The sequence below is a fragment of the Bombina bombina genome, chromosome 7 (genome assembly GCF_027579735.1).
Source record: "Bombina bombina isolate aBomBom1 chromosome 7, aBomBom1.pri, whole genome shotgun sequence".
Lineage (NCBI taxonomy): Eukaryota > Metazoa > Chordata > Amphibia > Anura > Bombinatoridae > Bombina > Bombina bombina.
Window position 1 is genome coordinate 370,736,775 of NC_069505.1, and position 21,729 is coordinate 370,758,503.

The 21,729-nt window shown below is 39.2% G+C and overlaps 57 non-coding genes across 57 annotated transcripts; 28 read left to right on the forward strand and 29 right to left on the reverse strand.

Moving 5' to 3' along the window:
- Nucleotides 1-167: 167 nt before the first annotated feature.
- On the reverse strand, nucleotides 168-240 carry TRNAK-CUU (transfer RNA lysine (anticodon CUU)). Its single transcript has one exon. It is a non-coding gene; the product is annotated as a tRNA-Lys (tRNA).
- A 237-nt stretch (nucleotides 241-477) lies between these two features.
- On the reverse strand, nucleotides 478-550 carry TRNAK-CUU (transfer RNA lysine (anticodon CUU)). The gene has a single exon. It is a non-coding gene; the product is annotated as a tRNA-Lys (tRNA).
- Nucleotides 551-660: 110 nt separating this feature from the next.
- On the forward strand, nucleotides 661-731 carry TRNAG-GCC (transfer RNA glycine (anticodon GCC)). Its single transcript has one exon. It is a non-coding gene; the product is annotated as a tRNA-Gly (tRNA).
- Nucleotides 732-903: 172 nt separating this feature from the next.
- Nucleotides 904-974, forward strand: TRNAG-GCC (transfer RNA glycine (anticodon GCC)). The gene has a single exon. It is a non-coding gene; the product is annotated as a tRNA-Gly (tRNA).
- A 697-nt stretch (nucleotides 975-1,671) lies between these two features.
- On the reverse strand, nucleotides 1,672-1,744 carry TRNAK-CUU (transfer RNA lysine (anticodon CUU)). The gene has a single exon. It is a non-coding gene; the product is annotated as a tRNA-Lys (tRNA).
- A 237-nt stretch (nucleotides 1,745-1,981) lies between these two features.
- Nucleotides 1,982-2,054, reverse strand: TRNAK-CUU (transfer RNA lysine (anticodon CUU)). The gene has a single exon. It is a non-coding gene; the product is annotated as a tRNA-Lys (tRNA).
- A 110-nt stretch (nucleotides 2,055-2,164) lies between these two features.
- TRNAG-GCC (transfer RNA glycine (anticodon GCC)) lies at nucleotides 2,165-2,235 on the forward strand. Its single transcript has one exon. It is a non-coding gene; the product is annotated as a tRNA-Gly (tRNA).
- Nucleotides 2,236-2,407: 172 nt separating this feature from the next.
- On the forward strand, nucleotides 2,408-2,478 carry TRNAG-GCC (transfer RNA glycine (anticodon GCC)). The gene has a single exon. It is a non-coding gene; the product is annotated as a tRNA-Gly (tRNA).
- Nucleotides 2,479-3,199: 721 nt separating this feature from the next.
- Nucleotides 3,200-3,272, reverse strand: TRNAK-CUU (transfer RNA lysine (anticodon CUU)). The gene has a single exon. It is a non-coding gene; the product is annotated as a tRNA-Lys (tRNA).
- A 237-nt stretch (nucleotides 3,273-3,509) lies between these two features.
- Nucleotides 3,510-3,582, reverse strand: TRNAK-CUU (transfer RNA lysine (anticodon CUU)). Its single transcript has one exon. It is a non-coding gene; the product is annotated as a tRNA-Lys (tRNA).
- A 110-nt stretch (nucleotides 3,583-3,692) lies between these two features.
- Nucleotides 3,693-3,763, forward strand: TRNAG-GCC (transfer RNA glycine (anticodon GCC)). The gene has a single exon. It is a non-coding gene; the product is annotated as a tRNA-Gly (tRNA).
- A 172-nt stretch (nucleotides 3,764-3,935) lies between these two features.
- On the forward strand, nucleotides 3,936-4,006 carry TRNAG-GCC (transfer RNA glycine (anticodon GCC)). The gene has a single exon. It is a non-coding gene; the product is annotated as a tRNA-Gly (tRNA).
- Nucleotides 4,007-4,709: 703 nt separating this feature from the next.
- On the reverse strand, nucleotides 4,710-4,782 carry TRNAK-CUU (transfer RNA lysine (anticodon CUU)). The gene has a single exon. It is a non-coding gene; the product is annotated as a tRNA-Lys (tRNA).
- Nucleotides 4,783-5,019: 237 nt separating this feature from the next.
- TRNAK-CUU (transfer RNA lysine (anticodon CUU)) lies at nucleotides 5,020-5,092 on the reverse strand. The gene has a single exon. It is a non-coding gene; the product is annotated as a tRNA-Lys (tRNA).
- A 110-nt stretch (nucleotides 5,093-5,202) lies between these two features.
- TRNAG-GCC (transfer RNA glycine (anticodon GCC)) lies at nucleotides 5,203-5,273 on the forward strand. Its single transcript has one exon. It is a non-coding gene; the product is annotated as a tRNA-Gly (tRNA).
- A 172-nt stretch (nucleotides 5,274-5,445) lies between these two features.
- TRNAG-GCC (transfer RNA glycine (anticodon GCC)) lies at nucleotides 5,446-5,516 on the forward strand. The gene has a single exon. It is a non-coding gene; the product is annotated as a tRNA-Gly (tRNA).
- Nucleotides 5,517-6,219: 703 nt separating this feature from the next.
- Nucleotides 6,220-6,292, reverse strand: TRNAK-CUU (transfer RNA lysine (anticodon CUU)). Its single transcript has one exon. It is a non-coding gene; the product is annotated as a tRNA-Lys (tRNA).
- A 237-nt stretch (nucleotides 6,293-6,529) lies between these two features.
- TRNAK-CUU (transfer RNA lysine (anticodon CUU)) lies at nucleotides 6,530-6,602 on the reverse strand. The gene has a single exon. It is a non-coding gene; the product is annotated as a tRNA-Lys (tRNA).
- Nucleotides 6,603-6,712: 110 nt separating this feature from the next.
- TRNAG-GCC (transfer RNA glycine (anticodon GCC)) lies at nucleotides 6,713-6,783 on the forward strand. Its single transcript has one exon. It is a non-coding gene; the product is annotated as a tRNA-Gly (tRNA).
- Nucleotides 6,784-6,955: 172 nt separating this feature from the next.
- Nucleotides 6,956-7,026, forward strand: TRNAG-GCC (transfer RNA glycine (anticodon GCC)). Its single transcript has one exon. It is a non-coding gene; the product is annotated as a tRNA-Gly (tRNA).
- Nucleotides 7,027-7,725: 699 nt separating this feature from the next.
- On the reverse strand, nucleotides 7,726-7,798 carry TRNAK-CUU (transfer RNA lysine (anticodon CUU)). The gene has a single exon. It is a non-coding gene; the product is annotated as a tRNA-Lys (tRNA).
- Nucleotides 7,799-8,035: 237 nt separating this feature from the next.
- TRNAK-CUU (transfer RNA lysine (anticodon CUU)) lies at nucleotides 8,036-8,108 on the reverse strand. Its single transcript has one exon. It is a non-coding gene; the product is annotated as a tRNA-Lys (tRNA).
- Nucleotides 8,109-8,218: 110 nt separating this feature from the next.
- On the forward strand, nucleotides 8,219-8,289 carry TRNAG-GCC (transfer RNA glycine (anticodon GCC)). Its single transcript has one exon. It is a non-coding gene; the product is annotated as a tRNA-Gly (tRNA).
- Nucleotides 8,290-8,461: 172 nt separating this feature from the next.
- On the forward strand, nucleotides 8,462-8,532 carry TRNAG-GCC (transfer RNA glycine (anticodon GCC)). The gene has a single exon. It is a non-coding gene; the product is annotated as a tRNA-Gly (tRNA).
- Nucleotides 8,533-9,235: 703 nt separating this feature from the next.
- TRNAK-CUU (transfer RNA lysine (anticodon CUU)) lies at nucleotides 9,236-9,308 on the reverse strand. The gene has a single exon. It is a non-coding gene; the product is annotated as a tRNA-Lys (tRNA).
- A 237-nt stretch (nucleotides 9,309-9,545) lies between these two features.
- TRNAK-CUU (transfer RNA lysine (anticodon CUU)) lies at nucleotides 9,546-9,618 on the reverse strand. The gene has a single exon. It is a non-coding gene; the product is annotated as a tRNA-Lys (tRNA).
- A 110-nt stretch (nucleotides 9,619-9,728) lies between these two features.
- TRNAG-GCC (transfer RNA glycine (anticodon GCC)) lies at nucleotides 9,729-9,799 on the forward strand. The gene has a single exon. It is a non-coding gene; the product is annotated as a tRNA-Gly (tRNA).
- A 172-nt stretch (nucleotides 9,800-9,971) lies between these two features.
- Nucleotides 9,972-10,042, forward strand: TRNAG-GCC (transfer RNA glycine (anticodon GCC)). Its single transcript has one exon. It is a non-coding gene; the product is annotated as a tRNA-Gly (tRNA).
- A 697-nt stretch (nucleotides 10,043-10,739) lies between these two features.
- On the reverse strand, nucleotides 10,740-10,812 carry TRNAK-CUU (transfer RNA lysine (anticodon CUU)). Its single transcript has one exon. It is a non-coding gene; the product is annotated as a tRNA-Lys (tRNA).
- Nucleotides 10,813-11,049: 237 nt separating this feature from the next.
- TRNAK-CUU (transfer RNA lysine (anticodon CUU)) lies at nucleotides 11,050-11,122 on the reverse strand. Its single transcript has one exon. It is a non-coding gene; the product is annotated as a tRNA-Lys (tRNA).
- Nucleotides 11,123-11,232: 110 nt separating this feature from the next.
- TRNAG-GCC (transfer RNA glycine (anticodon GCC)) lies at nucleotides 11,233-11,303 on the forward strand. The gene has a single exon. It is a non-coding gene; the product is annotated as a tRNA-Gly (tRNA).
- Nucleotides 11,304-11,475: 172 nt separating this feature from the next.
- On the forward strand, nucleotides 11,476-11,546 carry TRNAG-GCC (transfer RNA glycine (anticodon GCC)). Its single transcript has one exon. It is a non-coding gene; the product is annotated as a tRNA-Gly (tRNA).
- Nucleotides 11,547-12,259: 713 nt separating this feature from the next.
- TRNAK-CUU (transfer RNA lysine (anticodon CUU)) lies at nucleotides 12,260-12,332 on the reverse strand. The gene has a single exon. It is a non-coding gene; the product is annotated as a tRNA-Lys (tRNA).
- A 237-nt stretch (nucleotides 12,333-12,569) lies between these two features.
- On the reverse strand, nucleotides 12,570-12,642 carry TRNAK-CUU (transfer RNA lysine (anticodon CUU)). The gene has a single exon. It is a non-coding gene; the product is annotated as a tRNA-Lys (tRNA).
- Nucleotides 12,643-12,752: 110 nt separating this feature from the next.
- On the forward strand, nucleotides 12,753-12,823 carry TRNAG-GCC (transfer RNA glycine (anticodon GCC)). Its single transcript has one exon. It is a non-coding gene; the product is annotated as a tRNA-Gly (tRNA).
- Nucleotides 12,824-12,995: 172 nt separating this feature from the next.
- On the forward strand, nucleotides 12,996-13,066 carry TRNAG-GCC (transfer RNA glycine (anticodon GCC)). The gene has a single exon. It is a non-coding gene; the product is annotated as a tRNA-Gly (tRNA).
- Nucleotides 13,067-13,759: 693 nt separating this feature from the next.
- TRNAK-CUU (transfer RNA lysine (anticodon CUU)) lies at nucleotides 13,760-13,832 on the reverse strand. The gene has a single exon. It is a non-coding gene; the product is annotated as a tRNA-Lys (tRNA).
- A 237-nt stretch (nucleotides 13,833-14,069) lies between these two features.
- TRNAK-CUU (transfer RNA lysine (anticodon CUU)) lies at nucleotides 14,070-14,142 on the reverse strand. The gene has a single exon. It is a non-coding gene; the product is annotated as a tRNA-Lys (tRNA).
- Nucleotides 14,143-14,252: 110 nt separating this feature from the next.
- TRNAG-GCC (transfer RNA glycine (anticodon GCC)) lies at nucleotides 14,253-14,323 on the forward strand. The gene has a single exon. It is a non-coding gene; the product is annotated as a tRNA-Gly (tRNA).
- Nucleotides 14,324-14,495: 172 nt separating this feature from the next.
- On the forward strand, nucleotides 14,496-14,566 carry TRNAG-GCC (transfer RNA glycine (anticodon GCC)). The gene has a single exon. It is a non-coding gene; the product is annotated as a tRNA-Gly (tRNA).
- A 701-nt stretch (nucleotides 14,567-15,267) lies between these two features.
- Nucleotides 15,268-15,340, reverse strand: TRNAK-CUU (transfer RNA lysine (anticodon CUU)). The gene has a single exon. It is a non-coding gene; the product is annotated as a tRNA-Lys (tRNA).
- A 237-nt stretch (nucleotides 15,341-15,577) lies between these two features.
- On the reverse strand, nucleotides 15,578-15,650 carry TRNAK-CUU (transfer RNA lysine (anticodon CUU)). Its single transcript has one exon. It is a non-coding gene; the product is annotated as a tRNA-Lys (tRNA).
- A 110-nt stretch (nucleotides 15,651-15,760) lies between these two features.
- TRNAG-GCC (transfer RNA glycine (anticodon GCC)) lies at nucleotides 15,761-15,831 on the forward strand. Its single transcript has one exon. It is a non-coding gene; the product is annotated as a tRNA-Gly (tRNA).
- Nucleotides 15,832-16,003: 172 nt separating this feature from the next.
- Nucleotides 16,004-16,074, forward strand: TRNAG-GCC (transfer RNA glycine (anticodon GCC)). Its single transcript has one exon. It is a non-coding gene; the product is annotated as a tRNA-Gly (tRNA).
- Nucleotides 16,075-16,751: 677 nt separating this feature from the next.
- On the reverse strand, nucleotides 16,752-16,824 carry TRNAK-CUU (transfer RNA lysine (anticodon CUU)). The gene has a single exon. It is a non-coding gene; the product is annotated as a tRNA-Lys (tRNA).
- A 237-nt stretch (nucleotides 16,825-17,061) lies between these two features.
- On the reverse strand, nucleotides 17,062-17,134 carry TRNAK-CUU (transfer RNA lysine (anticodon CUU)). The gene has a single exon. It is a non-coding gene; the product is annotated as a tRNA-Lys (tRNA).
- Nucleotides 17,135-17,244: 110 nt separating this feature from the next.
- Nucleotides 17,245-17,315, forward strand: TRNAG-GCC (transfer RNA glycine (anticodon GCC)). Its single transcript has one exon. It is a non-coding gene; the product is annotated as a tRNA-Gly (tRNA).
- A 173-nt stretch (nucleotides 17,316-17,488) lies between these two features.
- TRNAG-GCC (transfer RNA glycine (anticodon GCC)) lies at nucleotides 17,489-17,559 on the forward strand. The gene has a single exon. It is a non-coding gene; the product is annotated as a tRNA-Gly (tRNA).
- Nucleotides 17,560-18,238: 679 nt separating this feature from the next.
- On the reverse strand, nucleotides 18,239-18,311 carry TRNAK-CUU (transfer RNA lysine (anticodon CUU)). The gene has a single exon. It is a non-coding gene; the product is annotated as a tRNA-Lys (tRNA).
- A 237-nt stretch (nucleotides 18,312-18,548) lies between these two features.
- On the reverse strand, nucleotides 18,549-18,621 carry TRNAK-CUU (transfer RNA lysine (anticodon CUU)). Its single transcript has one exon. It is a non-coding gene; the product is annotated as a tRNA-Lys (tRNA).
- A 110-nt stretch (nucleotides 18,622-18,731) lies between these two features.
- On the forward strand, nucleotides 18,732-18,802 carry TRNAG-GCC (transfer RNA glycine (anticodon GCC)). Its single transcript has one exon. It is a non-coding gene; the product is annotated as a tRNA-Gly (tRNA).
- A 172-nt stretch (nucleotides 18,803-18,974) lies between these two features.
- Nucleotides 18,975-19,045, forward strand: TRNAG-GCC (transfer RNA glycine (anticodon GCC)). Its single transcript has one exon. It is a non-coding gene; the product is annotated as a tRNA-Gly (tRNA).
- A 683-nt stretch (nucleotides 19,046-19,728) lies between these two features.
- Nucleotides 19,729-19,801, reverse strand: TRNAK-CUU (transfer RNA lysine (anticodon CUU)). Its single transcript has one exon. It is a non-coding gene; the product is annotated as a tRNA-Lys (tRNA).
- Nucleotides 19,802-20,038: 237 nt separating this feature from the next.
- TRNAK-CUU (transfer RNA lysine (anticodon CUU)) lies at nucleotides 20,039-20,111 on the reverse strand. Its single transcript has one exon. It is a non-coding gene; the product is annotated as a tRNA-Lys (tRNA).
- Nucleotides 20,112-20,221: 110 nt separating this feature from the next.
- TRNAG-GCC (transfer RNA glycine (anticodon GCC)) lies at nucleotides 20,222-20,292 on the forward strand. The gene has a single exon. It is a non-coding gene; the product is annotated as a tRNA-Gly (tRNA).
- A 172-nt stretch (nucleotides 20,293-20,464) lies between these two features.
- On the forward strand, nucleotides 20,465-20,535 carry TRNAG-GCC (transfer RNA glycine (anticodon GCC)). The gene has a single exon. It is a non-coding gene; the product is annotated as a tRNA-Gly (tRNA).
- A 677-nt stretch (nucleotides 20,536-21,212) lies between these two features.
- TRNAK-CUU (transfer RNA lysine (anticodon CUU)) lies at nucleotides 21,213-21,285 on the reverse strand. The gene has a single exon. It is a non-coding gene; the product is annotated as a tRNA-Lys (tRNA).
- Between the last annotated feature and the right edge of the window lie 444 nt (nucleotides 21,286-21,729).

A 21,729-nucleotide genomic window follows, 5' to 3' on the forward strand; every position in this document is an offset into this window, starting at 1 on the left:
TCAGGAGGTTTAGGAAAACTCTTTCTAAATTATATTCAGGAAATTAAAGGTGCATTATCTCGTAATTCTGATCAAGATTGTTTTTTCCAAGCCTGATGTAGGCTTAGTACATTGGAGAAATGCAGAAGAGAGGAATAGGAAAATGGCAATCCATGATTGAAAAGGAACGCCCAACGTGGGGCTCGAACCCACGACCCTGAGATTAAGAGTCTCATGCTCTACCGACTGAGCTAGCCGGGCAACTGTCTAGTACTGCTTTCTGGCGTTTTCTGGCTAATGTAGTAATAACCTTCTACTATTTTGATATACTTTTAGACTGAAGCAGCATCTAAACTCACGCATGTCATTGGTGGTAGACTTCTCGCTTCCCTCCTAGGAGGCCCCGATTCAATTCCTGGTCAACGCATGCGCTATGATTTTTGAAATGTTCTGTCTAGAACATAGAAATGTATCTGACCTTTCATGATTGAAAAGGATCGCCCAACATGGGGCTCGAACCCACGACCCTGAGATTAAGAGTCTCATGCTCTACCGACTGAGCTAGCCGGGCAACTACTTTGGGAACTTTGCTACCGGTTTCCAGGTCAATTAGTAATAATTTTCTACAAGTATAACATACTTTTAAACGGAAGCAACAAAGAGCGGCAATATTGACGCATGGCATTGGTGGTTCAGTGGTAGAATTCTCGCCTGCCACGCGGGAGGCCCGGGTTCGATTCCCGGCCAATGCATGTACTGTGTTTTAAAAATTCTCTGCACATTACGAAGTGCTTATTCCAACCTTTTTTTTAAATGAATACAACCTTCTTTACAACTCCGAATTTGCACATATCGAACAAAACTATAAACAAGTCTAACATACTTTTAGCAGGGAGCAGCAAAGAGCGGCAAAGTAGAAATAAGGCATTGGTGGTTCAGTGGTAGAATTCTCGCCTGCCACGCGGGAGGCCCGGGTTCGATTCCCGGCCAATGCATATGCAATGTTTTAAAAATTCTCTGCACATTACGAAGTGCTTATTCCCACCTTACTTTGAAAGAAATACAACCTTCTTTACAACTACAAATTTGCACATATCAAACAAAACCATAGGACAAATGATAGCCAAAAGTTTTGAAAACATTACAGTTAAACAAAGCTCAAATTAAAAAAACAGCCAGGTACAAAACTGAAATTGTACTAGCAACAATTGGTTTAACACTAGAAAACTATTCAGCCAAAAATGTCACACTCAATATCTTTTCTATGTGGATACAAATATCAAAGAGTTCATTTGTTGCACCAACATCAATTGATTCCCAATCATTTTATGTATTTCAATATGGAGAGAGAGAGAGAGAGAGAGAGAGAGAGAGAGAGAGAGAGAGAGAGAGAGAGAACAGTTTAGAAATGAAAAAATGAAGAATCATACTTTTGTTTTCCTATTTTTTAGGGCTTCTATCATATGTCTGAATTAGATATCATTGTCAATTTAATAAATAATCTAGTAAATTCATGATAAAAGATTCAGGAGGTTTAGGAAAACTCTTTCTAAATTATATTCAGGAAATTAAAGGTGCATTATCTCGTAATTCTGATCAAGATTGTTTTTTCCAAGCCTGATGTAGGCTTAGTACATTGGAGAAATGCAGAAGAGAGGAATAGGAAAATGGCAATCCATGATTGAAAAGGAACGCCCAACGTGGGGCTCGAACCCACGACCCTGAGATTAAGAGTCTCATGCTCTACCGACTGAGCTAGCCGGGCAACTGTCTAGTACTGCTTTCTGGCGTTTTCTGGCTAATGTAGTAATAACCTTCTACTATTTTGATATACTTTTAGACTGAAGCAGCATCTAAACTCACGCATGTCATTGGTGGTAGACTTCTCGCTTCCCTCCTAGGAGGCCCCGATTCAATTCCTGGTCAACGCATGCGCTATGATTTTTGAAATGTTCTGTCTAGAACATAGAAATGTATCTGACCTTTCATGATTGAAAAGGATCGCCCAACATGGGGCTCGAACCCACGACCCTGAGATTAAGAGTCTCATGCTCTACCGACTGAGCTAGCCGGGCAACTACTTTGGGAACTTTGCTACCGGTTTCCAGGTCAATTAGTAATAATTTTCTACAAGTATAACATACTTTTAAACGGAAGCAACAAAGAGCGGCAATATTGACGCATGGCATTGGTGGTTCAGTGGTAGAATTCTCGCCTGCCACGCGGGAGGCCCGGGTTCGATTCCCGGCCAATGCATGTACTGTGTTTTAAAAATTCTCTGCACATTACGAAGTGCTTATTCCAACCTTTTTTTTAAATGAATACAACCTTCTTTACAACTCCGAATTTGCACATATCGAACAAAACTATAAACAAGTCTAACATACTTTTAGCAGGGAGCAGCAAAGAGCGGCAAAGTAGAAATAAGGCATTGGTGGTTCAGTGGTAGAATTCTCGCCTGCCACGCGGGAGGCCCGGGTTCGATTCCCGGCCAATGCATATGCAATGTTTTAAAAATTCTCTGCACATTACGAAGTGCTTATTCCCACCTTACTTTGAAAGAAATACAACCTTCTTTACAACTACAAATTTGCACATATCAAACAAAACCATAGGACAAATGATAGCCAAAAGTTTTGAAAACATTACAGTTAAACAAAGCTCAAATTAAAAAAACAGCCAGGTACAAAACTGAAATTGTACTAGCAACAATTGGTTTAACACTAGAAAACTATTCAGCCAAAAATGTCACACTCAATATCTTTTCTATGTGGATACAAATATCAAAGAGTTCATTTGTTGCACCAACATCAATTGATTCCCAATCATTTTATGTATTTCAATATGGAGAGAGAGAGAGAGAGAGAGAGAGAGAGAGAGAGAGAGAGAGAGAGAGAGAGAGAGAGAGAGAGAGAGAGAGAGAGAACAGTTTAGAAATGAAAAAATGAAGAATCATACTTTTGTTTTCCTATTTTTTAGGGCTTCTATCATATGTCTGAATTAGATATCATTGTCAATTTAATAAATAATCTAGTAAATTCATGATAAAAGATTCAGGAGGTTTAGGAAAACTCTTTCTAAATTATATTCAGGAAATTAAAGGTGCATTATCTCGTAATTCTGATCAAGATTGTTTTTTCCAAGCCTGATGTAGGCTTAGTACATTGGAGAAATGCAGAAGAGAGGAATAGGAAAATGGCAACCCATGATTGAAAAGGAACGCCCAACGTGGGGCTCGAACCCACGACCCTGAGATTAAGAGTCTCATGCTCTACCGACTGAGCTAGCCGGGCAACTGTCTAGTACTGCTTTCTGGCGTTTTCTGGCTAATGTAGTAATAACCTTCTACTATTTTGATATACTTTTAGACTGAAGCAGCATCTAAACTCACGCATGTCATTGGTGGTAGACTTCTCGCTTCCCTCCTAGGAGGCCCCGATTCAATTCCTGGTCAACGCATGCGCTATGATTTTTGAAATGTTCTGTCTAGAACATAGAAATGTATCTGACCTTTCATGATTGAAAAGGATCGCCCAACGTGGGGCTCGAACCCACGACCCTGAGATTAAGAGTCTCATGCTCTACCGACTGAGCTAGCCGGGCAACTACTTTGGGAACTTTGCTACCGGTTTCCAGGTCAATTAGTAATAATTTTCTACAAGTATAACATACTTTTAAACGGAAGCAACAAAGAGCGGCAATATTGATGCATGGCATTGGTGGTTCAGTGGTAGAATTCTCGCCTGCCACGCGGGAGGCCCGGGTTCGATTCCCGGCCAATGCATGTACTGTGTTTTAAAAATTCTCTGCACATTACGAAGTGCTTATTCCAACCTTTTTTTTAAATGAATACAACCTTCTTTACAACTCCGAATTTGCACATATCGAACAAAACTATAAACAAGTCTAACATACTTTTAGCAGGGAGCAGCAAAGAGCGGCAAAGTAGAAATAAGGCATTGGTGGTTCAGTGGTAGAATTCTCGCCTGCCACGCGGGAGGCCCGGGTTCGATTCCCGGCCAATGCATATGCAATGTTTTAAAAATTCTCTGCACATTACGAAGTGCTTATTCCCACCTTACTTTGAAAGAAATACAACCTTCTTTACAACTACAAATTTGCACATATCAAACAAAACCATAGGACAAATGATAGCCAAAAGTTTTGAAAACATTACAGTTAAACAAAGCTCAAATTAAAAAAACAGCCAGGTACAAAACTGAAATTGTACTAGCAACAATTGGTTTAACACTAGAAAACTATTCAGCCAAAAATGTCACACTCAATATCTTTTCTATGTGGATACAAATATCAAAGAGTTCATTTGTTGCACCAACATCAATTGATTCCCAATCATTTTATGTATTTCAATATGGAGAGAGAGAGAGAGAGAGAGAGAGAGAGAGAGAGAGAGAGAGAGAGAGAGAGAGAGAGAACAGTTTAGAAATGAAAAAATGAAGAATCATACTTTTGTTTTCCTATTTTTTAGGGCTTCTATCATATGTCTGAATTAGATATCATTGTCAATTTAATAAATAATCTAGTAAATTCATGATAAAAGATTCAGGAGGTTTAGGAAAACTCTTTCTAAATTATATTCAGGAAATTAAAGGTGCATTATCTCGTAATTCTGATCAAGATTGTTTTTTCCAAGCCTGATGTAGGCTTAGTACATTGGAGAAATGCAGAAGAGAGGAATAGGAAAATGGCAACCCATGATTGAAAAGGAACGCCCAACGTGGGGCTCGAACCCACGACCCTGAGATTAAGAGTCTCATGCTCTACCGACTGAGCTAGCCGGGCAACTGTCTAGTACTGCTTTCTGGCGTTTTCTGGCTAATGTAGTAATAACCTTCTACTATTTTGATATACTTTTAGACTGAAGCAGCATCTAAACTCACGCATGTCATTGGTGGTAGACTTCTCGCTTCCCTCCTAGGAGGCCCCGATTCAATTCCTGGTCAACGCATGCGCTATGATTTTTGAAATGTTCTGTCTAGAACATAGAAATGTATCTGACCTTTCATGATTGAAAAGGAACGCCCAACGTGGGGCTCGAACCCACGACCCTGAGATTAAGAGTCTCATGCTCTACCGACTGAGCTAGCCGGGCAACTACTTTGGGAACTTTGCTACCGGTTTCCAGGTCAATTAGTAATAATTTTCTACAAGTATAACATACTTTTAAACGGAAGCAACAAAGAGCGGCAATATTGACGCATGGCATTGGTGGTTCAGTGGTAGAATTCTCGCCTGCCACGCGGGAGGCCCGGGTTCGATTCCCGGCCAATGCATATGCAATGTTTTAAAAATTCTCTGCACATTACGAAGTGCTTATTCCAACCTTTTTTTTAAATGAATACAACCTTCTTTACAACTCCGAATTTGCACATATCGAACAAAACTATAAACAAGTCTAACATACTTTTAGCAGGGAGCAGCAAAGAGCGGCAAAGTAGAAATAAGGCATTGGTGGTTCAGTGGTAGAATTCTCGCCTGCCACGCGGGAGGCCCGGGTTCGATTCCCGGCCAATGCATATGCAATGTTTTAAAAATTCTCTGCACATTACGAAGTGCTTATTCCCACCTTACTTTGAAAGAAATACAACCTTCTTTACAACTACAAATTTGCACATATCAAACAAAACCATAGGACAAATGATAGCCAAAAGTTTTGAAAACATTACAGTTAAACAAAGCTCAAATTAAAAAAACAGCCAGGTACAAAACTGAAATTGTACTAGCAACAATTGGTTTAACACTAGAAAACTATTCAGCCAAAAATGTCACACTCAATATCTTTTCTATGTGGATACAAATATCAAAGAGTTCATTTGTTGCACCAACATCAATTGATTCCCAATCATTTTATGTATTTCAATATGGAGAGAGAGAGAGAGAGAGAGAGAGAGAGAGAGAGAGAGAGAGAGAGAGAGAGAGAGAGAACAGTTTAGAAATGAAAAAATGAAAAATCATACTTTTGTTTTCCTATTTTTTAGGGCTTCTATCATATGTCTGAATTAGATATCATTGTCAATTTAATAAATAATCTAGTAAATTCATGATAAAAGATTCAGGAGTTTTAGGAAAACTCTTTCTAAATTATATTCAGGAAATTAAAGGTGCATTATCTCGTAATTCTGATCAAGATTGTTTTTTCCAAGCCTGATGTAGGCTTAGTACATTGGAGAAATGCAGAAGAGAGGAATAGGAAAATGGCAACCCATGATTGAAAAGGAACGCCCAACGTGGGGCTCGAACCCACGACCCTGAGATTAAGAGTCTCATGCTCTACCGACTGAGCTAGCCGGGCAACTGTCTAGTACTGCTTTCTGGCGTTTTCTGGCTAATGTAGTAATAACCTTCTACTATTTTGATATACTTTTAGACTGAAGCAGCATCTAAACTCACGCATGTCATTGGTGGTAGACTTCTCGCTTCCCTCCTAGGAGGCCCCGATTCAATTCCTGGTCAACGCATGCGCTATGATTTTTGAAATGTTCTGTCTAGAACATAGAAATGTATCTGACCTTTCATGATTGAAAAGGAACGCCCAACGTGGGGCTCGAACCCACGACCCTGAGATTAAGAGTCTCATGCTCTACCGACTGAGCTAGCCGGGCAACTACTTTGGGAACTTTGCTACCGGTTTCCAGGTCAATTAGTAATAATTTTCTACAAGTATAACATACTTTTAAACGGAAGCAACAAAGAGCGGCAATATTGACGCATGGCATTGGTGGTTCAGTGGTAGAATTCTCGCCTGCCACGCGGGAGGCCCGGGTTCGATTCCCGGCCAATGCATGTACTGTGTTTTAAAAATTCTCTGCACATTACGAAGTGCTTATTCCAACCTTTTTTTTAAATGAATACAACCTTCTTTACAACTCCGAATTTGCACATATCGAACAAAACTATAAACAAGTCTAACATACTTTTAGCAGGGAGCAGCAAAGAGCGGCAAAGTAGAAATAAGGCATTGGTGGTTCAGTGGTAGAATTCTCGCCTGCCACGCGGGAGGCCCGGGTTCGATTCCCGGCCAATGCATATGCAATGTTTTAAAAATTCTCTGCACATTACGAAGTGCTTATTCCCACCTTACTTTGAAAGAAATACAACCTTCTTTACAACTACAAATTTGCACATATCAAACAAAACCATAGGACAAATGATAGCCAAAAGTTTTGAAAACATTACAGTTAAACAAAGCTCAAATTAAAAAAACAGCCAGGTACAAAACTGAAATTGTACTAGCAACAATTGGTTTAACACTAGAAAACTATTCAGCCAAAAATGTCACACTCAATATCTTTTCTATGTGGATACAAATATCAAAGAGTTCATTTGTTGCACCAACATCAATTGATTCCCAATCATTTTATGTATTTCAATATGGAGAGAGAGAGAGAGAGAGAGAGAGAGAGAGAGAGAGAGAGAGAGAGAGAGAGAGAACAGTTTAGAAATGAAAAAATGAAGAATCATACTTTTGTTTTCCTATTTTTTAGGGCTTCTATCATATGTCTGAATTAGATATCATTGTCAATTTAATAAATAATCTAGTAAATTCATGATAAAAGATTCAGGAGGTTTAGGAAAACTCTTTCTAAATTATATTCAGGAAATTAAAGGTGCATTATCTCGTAATTCTGATCAAGATTGTTTTTTCCAAGCCTGATGTAGGCTTAGTACATTGGAGAAATGCAGAAGAGAGGAATAGGAAAATGGCAACCCATGATTGAAAAGGAACGCCCAACGTGGGGCTCGAACCCACGACCCTGAGATTAAGAGTCTCATGCTCTACCGACTGAGCTAGCCGGGCAACTGTCTAGTACTGCTTTCTGGCGTTTTCTGGCTAATGTAGTAATAACCTTCTACTATTTTGATATACTTTTAGACTGAAGCAGCATCTAAACTCACGCATGTCATTGGTGGTAGACTTCTCGCTTCCCTCCTAGGAGGCCCCGATTCAATTCCTGGTCAACGCATGCGCTATGATTTTTGAAATGTTCTGTCTAGAACATAGAAATGTATCTGACCTTTCATGATTGAAAAGGATCGCCCAACGTGGGGCTCAAACCCACGAGCCTGAGATTAAGAGTCTCATGCTCTACCGACTGAGCTAGCCGGGCAACTACTTTGGGAACTTTGCTACCGGTTTCCAGGTCAATTAGTAATAATTTTCTACAAGTATAACATACTTTTAGACGGAAGCAACAAAGAGCGGCAAAATTGACGCATGGCATTGGTGGTTCAGTGGTAGAATTCTCGCCTGCCACGCGGGAGGCCCGGGTTCGATTCCCGGCCAATGCATGTACTGTGTTTTAAAAATTCTCTGCACATTACGAAGTGCTTATTCCAACCTTTTTTTAAAATGAATACAACCTTCTTTACAACTCCGAATTTGCACATATCGAACAAAACTATAAACAAGTCTAACATACTTTTAGCAGGGAGCAGCAAAGAGCGGCAAAGTAGAAATAAGGCATTGGTGGTTCAGTGGTAGAATTCTCGCCTGCCACGCGGGAGGCCCGGGTTCGATTCCCGGCCAATGCATATGCAATGTTTTAAAAATTCTCTGCACATTACGAAGTGCTTATTCCCACCTTACTTTGAAAGAAATACAACCTTCTTTACAACTACAAATTTGCACATATCAAACAAAACCATAGGACAAATGATAGCCAAAAGTTTTGAAAACATTACAGTTAAACAAAGCTCAAATTAAAAAAACAGCCAGGTACAAAACTGAAATTGTACTAGCAACAATTGGTTTAACACTAGAAAACTATTCAGCCAAAAATGTCACACTCAATATCTTTTCTATGTGGATACAAATATCAAAGAGTTCATTTGTTGCACCAACATCAATTGATTCCCAATCATTTTATGTATTTCAATATGGAGAGAGAGAGAGAGAGAGAGAGAGAGAGAGAGAGAGAGAGAGAGAGAGAGAGAGAGAGAACAGTTTAGAAATGAAAAAATGAAGAATCATACTTTTGTTTTCCTATTTTTTAGGGCTTCTATCATATGTCTGAATTAGATATCATTGTCAATTTAATAAATAATCTAGTAAATTCATGATAAAAGATTCAGGAGGTTTAGGAAAACTCTTTCTAAATTATATTCAGGAAATTAAAGGTGCATTATCTCGTAATTCTGATCAAGATTGTTTTTTCCAAGCCTGATGTAGGCTTAGTACATTGGAGAAATGCAGAAGAGAGGAATAGGAAAATGGCAACCCATGATTGAAAAGGAACGCCCAACGTGGGGCTCGAACCCACGACCCTGAGATTAAGAGTCTCATGCTCTACCGACTGAGCTAGCCGGGCAACTGTCTAGTACTGCTTTCTGGCGTTTTCTGGCTAATGTAGTAATAACCTTCTACTATTTTGATATACTTTTAGACTGAAGCAGCATCTAAACTCACGCATGTCATTGGTGGTAGACTTCTCGCTTCCCTCCTAGGAGGCCCCGATTCAATTCCTGGTCAACGCATGCGCTATGATTTTTGAAATGTTCTGTCTAGAACATAGAAATGTATCTGACCTTTCATGATTGAAAAGGATCGCCCAACGTGGGGCTCGAACCCACGACCCTGAGATTAAGAGTCTCATGCTCTACCGACTGAGCTAGCCGGGCAACTACTTTGGGAACTTTGCTACCGGTTTCCAGGTCAATTAGTAATAATTTTCTACAAGTATAACATACTTTTAAACGGAAGCAACAAAGAGCGGCAATATTGACGCATGGCATTGGTGGTTCAGTGGTAGAATTCTCGCCTGCCACGCGGGAGGCCCGGGTTCGATTCCCGGCCAATGCATGTACTGTGTTTTAAAAATTCTCTGCACATTACGAAGTGCTTATTCCCACCTTTTTTTTAAATGAATACAACCTTCTTTACAACTCCGAATTTGCACATATCGAACAAAACTATAAACAAGTCTAACATACTTTTAGCAGGGAGCAGCAAAGAGCGGCAAAGTAGAAATAAGGCATTGGTGGTTCAGTGGTAGAATTCTCGCCTGCCACGCGGGAGGCCCGGGTTCGATTCCCGGCCAATGCATATGCAATGTTTTAAAAATTCTCTGCACATTACGAAGTGCTTATTCCCACCTTACTTTGAAAGAAATACAACCTTCTTTACAACTACAAATTTGCACATATCAAACAAAACCATAGGACAAATGATAGCCAAAAGTTTTGAAAACATTACAGTTAAACAAAGCTCAAATTAAAAAAACAGCCAGGTACAAAACTGAAATTGTACTAGCAACAATTGGTTTAACACTAGAAAACTATTCAGCCAAAAATGTCACACTCAATATCTTTTCTATGTGGATACAAATATCAAAGAGTTCATTTGTTGCACCAACATCAATTGATTCCCAATCATTTTATGTATTTCAATATGGAGAGAGAGAGAGAGAGAGAGAGAGAGAGAGAGAGAGAGAGAGAGAGAGAGAGAACAGTTTAGAAATGAAAAAATGAAGAATCATACTTTTGTTTTCCTATTTTTTAGGGCTTCTATCATATGTCTGAATTAGATATCATTGTCAATTTAATAAATAATCTAGTAAATTCATGATAAAAGATTCAGGAGGTTTAGGAAAACTCTTTCTAAATTATATTCAGGAAATTAAAGGTGCATTATCTCGTAATTCTGATCAAGATTGTTTTTTCCAAGCCTGATGTAGGCTTAGTACATTGGAGAAATGCAGAAGAGAGGAATAGGAAAATGGCAACCCATGATTGAAAAGGAACGCCCAACGTGGGGCTCGAACCCACGACCCTGAGATTAAGAGTCTCATGCTCTACCGACTGAGCTAGCCGGGCAACTGTCTAGTACTGCTTTCTGGCGTTTTCTGGCTAATGTAGTAATAACCTTCTACTATTTTGATATACTTTTAGACTGAAGCAGCATCTAAACTCACGCATGTCATTGGTGGTAGACTTCTCGCTTCCCTCCTAGGAGGCCCCGATTCAATTCCTGGTCAACGCATGCGCTATGATTTTTGAAATGTTCTGTCTAGAACATAGAAATGTATCTGACCTTTCATGATTGAAAAGGAACGCCCAACGTGGGGCTCGAACCCACGACCCTGAGATTAAGAGTCTCATGCTCTACCGACTGAGCTAGCCGGGCAACTACTTTGGGAACTTTGCTACCGGTTTCCAGGTCAATTAGTAATAATTTTCTACAAGTATAACATACTTTTAGACGGAAGCAACAAAGAGCGGCAATATTGACGCATGGCATTGGTGGTTCAGTGGTAGAATTCTCGCCTGCCACGCGGGAGGCCCGGGTTCGATTCCCGGCCAATGCATGTACTGTGTTTTAAAAATTCTCTGCACATTACGAAGTGCTTATTCCAACCTTTTTTTTAAATGAATACAACCTTCTTTACAACTCCGAATTTGCACATATCGAACAAAACTATAAACAAGTCTAACATACTTTTAGCAGGGAGCAGCAAAGAGCAGCAAAGTAGAAATAAGGCATTGGTGGTTCAGTGGTAGAATTCTCGCCTGCCACGCGGGAGGCCCGGGTTCGATTCCCGGCCAATGCATATGCAATGTTTTAAAAATTCTCTGCACATTACGAAGTGCTTATTCCCACCTTACTTTGAAAGAAATACAACCTTCTTTACAACTACAAATTTGCACATATCAAACAAAACCATAGGACAAATGATAGCCAAAAGTTTTGAAAACATTACAGTTAAACAAAGCTCAAATTAAAAAAACAGCCAGGTACAAAACTGAAATTGTACTAGCAACAATTGGTTTAACACTAGAAAACTATTCAGCCAAAAATGTCACACTCAATATCTTTTCTATGTGGATACAAATATCAAAGAGTTCATTTGTTGCACCAACATCAATTGATTCCCAATCATTTTATGTATTTCAATATGGAGAGAGAGAGAGAGAGAGAGAGAGAGAGAGAGAGAGAGAGAGAGAGAGAGAGAGAGAGAGAGAGAGAGAACAGTTTAGAAATGAAAAAATGAAGAATCATACTTTTGTTTTCCTATTTTTTAGGGCTTCTATCATATGTCTGAATTAGATATCATTGTCAATTTAATAAATAATCTAGTAAATTCATGATAAAAGATTCAGGAGGTTTAGGAAAACTCTTTCTAAATTATATTCAGGAAATTAAAGGTGCATTATCTCGTAATTCTGATCAAGATTGTTTTTTCCAAGCCTGATGTAGGCTTAGTACATTGGAGAAATGCAGAAGAGAGGAATAGGAAAATGGCAATCCATGATTGAAAAGGAACGCCCAACGTGGGGCTCGAACCCACGACCCTGAGATTAAGAGTCTCATGCTCTACCGACTGAGCTAGCCGGGCAACTGTCTAGTACTGCTTTCTGGCGTTTTCTGGCTAATGTAGTAATAACCTTCTACTATTTTGATATACTTTTAGACTGAAGCAGCATCTAAACTCACGCATGTCATTGGTGGTAGACTTCTCGCTTCCCTCCTAGGAGGCCCCGATTCAATTCCTGGTCAACGCATGCGCTATGATTTTTGAAATGTTCTGTCTAGAACATAGAAATGTATCTGACCTTTCATGATTGAAAAGGATCGCCCAACGTGGGGCTCGAACCCACGACCCTGAGATTAAGAGTCTCATGCTCTACCGACTGAGCTAGCCGGGCAACTACTTTGGGAACTTTGCTACCGGTTTCCAGGTCAATTAGTAATAATTTTCTACAAGTATAACATACTTTTAGACGGAAGCAACAAAGAGCGGCAAAATTGACGCATGGCATTGGTGGTTCAGTGGTAGAATTCTCGCCTGCCACGCGGGAGGCCCGGGTTCGATTCCCGGCCAATGCATGTACTGTGTTTTAAAAATTCTCTGCACATTACGAAGTGCTTATTCCCACCTTTTTTTAAAATGAATACAACCTTCTTTACAACTCCGAATTTGCACATATCGAACAAAACTATAAACAAGTCTAACATACTTTTAGCAGGGAGCAGCAAAGAGCGGCAAAGTAGAAATAAGGCATTGGTGGTTCAGTGGTAGAATTCTCGCCTGCCACGCGGGAGGCCCGGGTTCGATTCCCGGCCAATGCATATGCAATGTTTTAAAAATTCTCTGCACATTACGAAGTGCTTATTCCCACCTTACTTTGAAAGAAATACAACCTTCTTTACAACTACAAATTTGCACATATCAAACAAAACCATAGGACAAATGATAGCCAAAAGTTTTGAAAACATTACAGTTAAACAAAGCTCAAATTAAAAAAACAGCCAGGTACAAAACTGAAATTGTACTAGCAACAATTGGTTTAACACTAGAAAACTATTCAGCCAAAAATGTCACACTCAATATCTTTTCTATGTGGATACAAATATCAAAGAGTTCATTTGTTGCACCAACATCAATTGATTCCCAATCATTTTATGTATTTCAATATGGAGAGAGAGAGAGAGAGAGAGAGAGAGAGAGAGAGAGAGAGAGAGAGAGAACAGTTTAGAAATGAAAAAATGAAGAATCATACTTTTGTTTTCCTATTTTTTAGGGCTTCTATCATATGTCTGAATTAGATATCATTGTCAATTTAATAAATAATCTAGTAAATTCATGATAAAAGATTCAGGAGGTTTAGGAAAACTCTTTCTAAATTATATTCAGGAAATTAAAGGTGCATTATCTCGTAATTCTGATCAAGATTGTTTTTTCCAAGCCTGATGTAGGCTTAGTACATTGGAGAAATGCAGAAGAGAGGAATAGGAAAATGGCAACCCATGATTGAAAAGGAACGCCCAACGTGGGGCTCGAACCCACGACCCTGAGATTAAGAGTCTCATGCTCTACCGACTGAGCTAGCCGGGCAACTGTCTAGTACTGCTTTCTGGCGTTTTCTGGCTAATGTAGTAATAACCTTCTACTATTTTGATATACTTTTAGACTGAAGCAGCATCTAAACTCACGCATGTCATTGGTGGTAGACTTCTCGCTTCCCTCCTAGGAGGCCCCGATTCAATTCCTGGTCAACGCATGCGCTATGATTTTTGAAATGTTCTGTCTAGAACATAGAAATGTATCTGACCTTTCATGATTGAAAAGGATCGCCCAACGTGGGGCTCGAACCCACGACCCTGAGATTAAGAGTCTCATGCTCTACCGACTGAGCTAGCCGGGCAACTACTTTGGGAACTTTGCTACCGGTTTCCAGGTCAATTAGTAATAATTTTCTACAAGTATAACATACTTTTAGACGGAAGCAACAAAGAGCGGCAAAATTGACGCATGGCATTGGTGGTTCAGTGGTAGAATTCTCGCCTGCCACGCGGGAGGCCCGGGTTCGATTCCCGGCCAATGCATGTACTGTGTTTTAAAAATTCTCTGCACATTACGAAGTGCTTATTCCCACCTTTTTTTTAAATGAATACAACCTTCTTTACAACTCCGAATTTGCACATATCGAACAAAACTATAAACAAGTCTAACATACTTTTAGCAGGGAGCAGCAAAGAGCGGCAAAGTAGAAATAAGGCATTGGTGGTTCAGTGGTAGAATTCTCGCCTGCCACGCGGGAGGCCCGGGTTCGATTCCCTGCCAATGCATATGCAATGTTTTAAAAATTCTCTGCACATTACGAAGTGCTTATTCCCACCTTACTTTGAAAGAAATACAACCTTCTTTACAACTACAAATTTGCACATATCAAACAAAACCATAGGACAAATGATAGCCAAAAGTTTTGAAAACATTACAGTTAAACAAAGCTCAAATTAAAAAAACAGCCAGGTACAAAACTGAAATTGTACTAGCAACAATTGGTTTAACACTAGAAAACTATTCAGCCAAAAATGTCACACTCAATATCTTTTCTATGTGGATACAAATATCAAAGAGTTCATTTGTTGCACCAACATCAATTGATTCCCAATCATTTTATGTATTTCAATATGGAGAGAGAGAGAGAGAGAGAGAGAGAGAGAGAGAGAGAGAGAGAGAGAGAGAGAGAGAACAGTTTAGAAATGAAAAAATGAAGAATCATACTTTTGTTTTCCTATTTTTTAGGGCTTCTATCATATGTCTGAATTAGATATCATTGTCAATTTAATAAATAATCTAGTAAATTCATGATAAAAGATTCAGGAGGTTTAGGAAAACTCTTTCTAAATTATATTCAGGAAATTAAAGGTGCATTATCTCGTAATTCTGATCAAGATTGTTTTTTCCAAGCCTGATGTAGGCTTAGTACATTGGAGAAATGCAGAAGAGAGGAATAGGAAAATGGCAATCCATGATTGAAAAGGAACGCCCAACGTGGGGCTCGAACCCACGACCCTGAGATTAAGAGTCTCATGCTCTACCGACTGAGCTAGCCGGGCAACTGTCTAGTACTGCTTTCTGGCGTTTTCTGGCTAATGTAGTAATAACCTTCTACTATTTTGATATACTTTTAGACTGAAGCAGCATCTAAACTCACGCATGTCATTGGTGGTAGACTTCTCGCTTCCCTCCTAGGAGGCCCCGATTCAATTCCTGGTCAACGCATGCGCTATGATTTTTGAAATGTTCTGTCTAGAACATAGAAATGTATCTGACCTTTCATGATTGAAAAGGATCGCCCAACATGGGGCTCGAACCCACGACCCTGAGATTAAGAGTCTCATGCTCTACCGACTGAGCTAGCCGGGCAACTACTTTGGGAACTTTGCTACCGGTTTCCAGGTCAATTAGTAATAATTTTCTACAAGTATAACATACTTTTAGACGGAAGCAACAAAGAGCGGCAAAATTGACGCATGGCATTGGTGGTTCAGTGGTAGAATTCTCGCCTGCCACGCGGGAGGCCCGGGTTCGATTCCCGGCCAATGCATGTACTGTGTTTTAAAAATTCTCTGCACATTACGAAGTGCTTATTCCCACCTTTTTTTAAAATGAATACAACCTTCTTTACAACTCCGAATTTGCACATATCGAACAAAACTATAAACAAGTCTAACATACTTTTAGCAGGGAGCAGCAAAGAGCGGCAAAGTAGAAATAAGGCATTGGTGGTTCAGTGGTAGAATTCTCGCCTGCCACGCGGGAGGCCCGGGTTCGATTCCCGGCCAATGCATATGCAATGTTTTAAAAATTCTCTGCACATTACGAAGTGCTTATTCCCACCTTACTTTGAAAGAAATACAACCTTCTTTACAACTACAAATTTGCACATATCAAACAAAACCATAGGACAAATGATAGCCAAAAGTTTTGAAAACATTACAGTTAAACAAAGCTCAAATTAAAAAAACAGCCAGGTACAAAACTGAAATTGTACTAGCAACAATTGGTTTAACACTAGAAAACTATTCAGCCAAAAATGTCACACTCAATATCTTTTCTATGTGGATACAAATATCAAAGAGTTCATTTGTTGCACCAACATCAATTGATTCCCAATCATTTTATGTATTTCAATATGGAGAGAGAGAGAGAGAGAGAGAGAGAGAGAGAGAACAGTTTAGAAATGAAAAAATGAAGAATCATACTTTTGTTTTCCTATTTTTTAGGGCTTCTATCATATGTCTGAATTAGATATCATTGTCAATTTAATAAATAATCTAGTAAATTCATGATAAAAGATTCAGGAGGTTTAGGAAAACTCTTTCTAAATTATATTCAGGAAATTAAAGGTGCATTATCTCGTAATTCTGATCAAGATTGTTTTTTCCAAGCCTGATGTAGGCTTAGTACATTGGAGAAATGCAGAAGAGAGGAATAGGAAAATGGCAATCCATGATTGAAAAGGAACGCCCAACGTGGGGCTCGAACCCACGACCCTGAGATTAAGAGTCTCATGCTCTACCGACTGAGCTAGCCGGGCAACTGTCTAGTACTGCTTTCTGGCGTTTTCTGGCTAATGTAGTAATAACCTTCTACTATTTTGATATACTTTTAGACTGAAGCAGCATCTAAACTCACGCATGTCATTGGTGGTAGACTTCTCGCATCCCTCCTAGGAGGCCCCGATTCAATTCCTGGTCAACGCATGCGCTATGATTTTTGAAATGTTCTGTCTAGAACATAGAAATGTATCTGACCTTTCATGATTGAAAAGGATCGCCCAACGTGGGGCTCGAACCCACGACCCTGAGATTAAGAGTCTCATGCTCTACCGACTGAGCTAGCCGGGCAACTACTTTGGGAACTTTGCTACCGGTTTCCAGGTCAATTAGTAATAATTTTCTACAAGTATAACATACTTTTAGACGGAAGCAACAAAGAGCGGCAAAATTGACGCATGGCATTGGTGGTTCAGTGGTAGAATTCTCGCCTGCCACGCGGGAGGCCCGGGTTCGATTCCCGGCCAATGCATGTACTGTGTTTTAAAAATTCTCTGCACATTACGAAGTGCTTATTCCCACCTTTTTTTTTAAATGAATACAACCTTCTTTACAACTCCGAATTTGCACATATCGAACAAAACTATAAACAAGTCTAACATACTTTTAGCAGGGAGCAGCAAAGAGCGGCAAAGTAGAAATAAGGCATTGGTGGTTCAGTGGTAGAATTCTCGCCTGCCACGCGGGAGGCCCGGGTTCGATTCCCGGCCAATGCATATGCAATGTTTTAAAAATTCTCTGCACATTACGAAGTGCTTATTCCCACCTTACTTTGAAAGAAATACAACCTTCTTTACAACTACAAATTTGCACATATCAAACAAAACCATAGGACAAATGATAGCCAAAAGTTTTGAAAACATTACAGTTAAACAAAGCTCAAATTAAAAAAACAGCCAGGTACAAAACTGAAATTGTACTAGCAACAATTGGTTTAACACTAGAAAACTATTCAGCCAAAAATGTCACACTCAATATCTTTTCTATGTGGATACAAATATCAAAGAGTTCATTTGTTGCACCAACATCAATTGATTCCCAATCATTTTATGTATTTCAATATGGAGAGAGAGAGAGAGAGAGAGAGAGAGAGAGAGAGAACAGTTTAGAAATGAAAAAATGAAGAATCATACTTTTGTTTTCCTATTTTTTAGGGCTTCTATCATATGTCTGAATTAGATATCATTGTCAATTTAATAAATAATCTAGTAAATTCATGATAAAAGATTCAGGAGGTTTAGGAAAACTCTTTCTAAATTATATTCAGGAAATTAAAGGTGCATTATCTCGTAATTCTGATCAAGATTGTTTTTTCCAAGCCTGATGTAGGCTTAGTACATTGGAGAAATGCAGAAGAGAGGAATAGGAAAATGGCAACCCATGATTGAAAAGGAACGCCCAACGTGGGGCTCGAACCCACGACCCTGAGATTAAGAGTCTCATGCTCTACCGACTGAGCTAGCCGGGCAACTGTCTAGTACTGCTTTCTGGCGTTTTCTGGCTAATGTAGTAATAACCTTCTACTATTTTGATATACTTTTAGACTGAAGCAGCATCTAAACTCACGCATGTCATTGGTGGTAGACTTCTCGCTTCCCTCCTAGGAGGCCCCGATTCAATTCCTGGTCAACGCATGCGCTATGATTTTTGAAATGTTCTGTCTAGAACATAGAAATGTATCTGACCTTTCATGATTGAAAAGGAACGCCCAACGTGGGGCTCGAACCCACGACCCTGAGATTAAGAGTCTCATGCTCTACCGACTGAGCTAGCCGGGCAACTACTTTGGGAACTTTGCTACCGGTTTCCAGGTGAATTAGTAATAATTTTCTACAAGTATAACATACTTTTAGACGGAAGCAACAAAGAGCGGCAAAATTGACGCATGGCATTGGTGGTTCAGTGGTAGAATTCTCGCCTGCCACGCGGGAGGCCCGGGTTCGATTCCCGGCCAATGCATGTACTGTGTTTTAAAAATTCTCTGCACATTACGAAGTGCTTATTCCCACCTTTTTTTAAAATGAATACAACCTTCTTTACAACTCCGAATTTGCACATATCGAACAAAACTATAAACAAGTCTAACATACTTTTAGCAGGGAGCAGCAAAGAGCGGCAAAGTAGAAATAAGGCATTGGTGGTTCAGTGGTAGAATTCTCGCCTGCCACGCGGGAGGCCCGGGTTCGATTCCCGGCCAATGCATATGCAATGTTTTAAAAATTCTCTGCACATTACGAAGTGCTTATTCCCACCTTACTTTGAAAGAAATACAACCTTCTTTACAACTACAAATTTGCACATATCAAACAAAACCATAGGACAAATGATAGCCAAAAGTTTTGAAAACATTACAGTTAAACAAAGCTCAAATTAAAAAAACAGCCAGGTACAAAACTGAAATTGTACTAGCAACAATTGGTTTAACACTAGAAAACTATTCAGCCAAAAATGTCACACTCAATATCTTTTCTATGTGGATACAAATATCAAAGAGTTCATTTGTTGCACCAACATCAATTGATTCCCAATCATTTTATGTATTTCAATATGGAGAGAGAGAGAGAGAGAGAGAGAGAGAGAGAGAGAGAGAACAGTTTAGAAATGAAAAAATGAAGAATCATACTTTTGTTTTCCTATTTTTTAGGGCTTCTATCATATGTCTGAATTAGATATCATTGTCAATTTAATAAATAATCTAGTAAATTCATGATAAAAGATTCAGGAGGTTTAGGAAAACTCTTTCTAAATTATATTCAGGAAATTAAAGGTGCATTATCTCGTAATTCTGATCAAGATTGTTTTTTCCAAGCCTGATGTAGGCTTAGTACATTGGAGAAATGCAGAAGAGAGGAATAGGAAAATGGCAACCCATGATTGAAAAGGAACGCCCAACGTGGGGCTCGAACCCACGACCCTGAGATTAAGAGTCTCATGCTCTACCGACTGAGCTAGCCGGGCAACTGTCTAGTACTGCTTTCTGGCGTTTTCTGGCTAATGTAGTAATAACCTTCTACTATTTTGATATACTTTTAGACTGAAGCAGCATCTAAACTCACGCATGTCATTGGTGGTAGACTTCTCGCTTCCCTCCTAGGAGGCCCCGATTCAATTCCTGGTCAACGCATGCGCTATGATTTTTGAAATGTTCTGTCTAGAACATAGAAATGTATCTGACCTTTCATGATTGAAAAGGATCGCCCAACATGGGGCTCGAACCCACGACCCTGAGATTAAGAGTCTCATGCTCTACCGACTGAGCTAGCCGGGCAACTACTTTGGGAACTTTGCTACCGGTTTCCAGGTCAATTAGTAATAATTTTCTACAAGTATAACATACTTTTAAACGGAAGCAACAAAGAGCGGCAAAATTGACGCATGGCATTGGTGGTTCAGTGGTAGAATTCTCGCCTGCCACGCGGGAGGCCCGGGTTCGATTCCCGGCCAATGCATGTACTGTGTTTTAAAAATTCTCTGCACATTACGAAGTGCTTATTCCCACCTTTTTTTTAAATGAATACAACCTTCTTTACAACTCCGAATTTGCACATATCGAACAAAACTATAAACAAGTCTAACATACTTTTAGCAGGGAGCAGCAAAGAGCGGCAAAGTAGAAATAAGGCATTGGTGGTTCAGTGGTAGAATTCTCGCCTGCCACGCGGGAGGCCCGGGTTCGATTCCCGGCCAATGCATATGCAATGTTTTAAAAATTCTCTGCACATTACGAAGTGCTTATTCCCACCTTACTTTGAAAGAAATACAACCTTCTTTACAACTACAAATTTGCACATATCAAACAAAACCATAGGACAAATGATAGCCAAAAGTTTTGAAAACATTACAGTTAAACAAAGCTCAAATTAAAAAAACAGCCAGGTACAAAACTGAAATTGTACTAGCAACAATTGGTTTAACAATAGAAAACTATTCAGCCAAAAATGTCACACTCAATATCTTTTCTATGTGGATACAAATATCAAAGAGTTCATTTGTTGCACCAACATCAATTGATTCCCAATCATTTTATGTATTTCAATATGGAGAGAGAGAGAGAGAGAGAGAGAGAGAGAGAGAACAGTTTAGAAATGAAAAAATGAAGAATCATACTTTTGTTTTCCTATTTTTTAGGGCTTCTATCATATGTCTGAATTAGATATCATTGTCAATTTAATAAATAATCTAGTAAATTCATGATAAAAGATTCAGGAGGTTTAGGAAAACTCTTTCTAAATTATATTCAGGAAATTAAAGGTGCATTATCTCGTAATTCTGATCAAGATTGTTTTTTCCAAGCCTGATGTAGGCTTAGTACATTGGAGAAATGCAGAAGAGAGGAATAGGAAAATGGCAACCCATGATTGAAAAGGAACGCCCAACGTGGGGCTCGAACCCACGACCCTGAGATTAAGAGTCTCATGCTCTACCGACTGAGCTAGCCGGGCAACTGTCTAGTACTGCTTTCTGGCGTTTTCTGGCTAATGTAGTAATAACCTTCTACTATTTTGATATACTTTTAGACTGAAGCAGCATCTAAACTCACGCATGTCATTGGTGGTAGACTTCTCGCTTCCCTCCTAGGAGGCCCTGATTCAATTCCTGGTCAACGCATGCGCTATGATTTTTGAAATGTTCTGCCTAGAACATAGAAATGTATCTGACCTTTCATCATTGAAAAGAGAGAGAGAGAGAGAGAGAGAGAGAGAGAGAGAGAGAGAGAACAGTTTAGAAATGAAAAAATGAAGAATCATACTTTTGTTTTCCTATTTTTTAGGGCTTCTATCATATGTCTGAATTAGATATCATTGTCAATTTAATAAATAATCTAGTAAATTCATGATAAAAGATTCAGGAGGTTTAGGAAAACTCTTTCTAAATTATATTCAGGA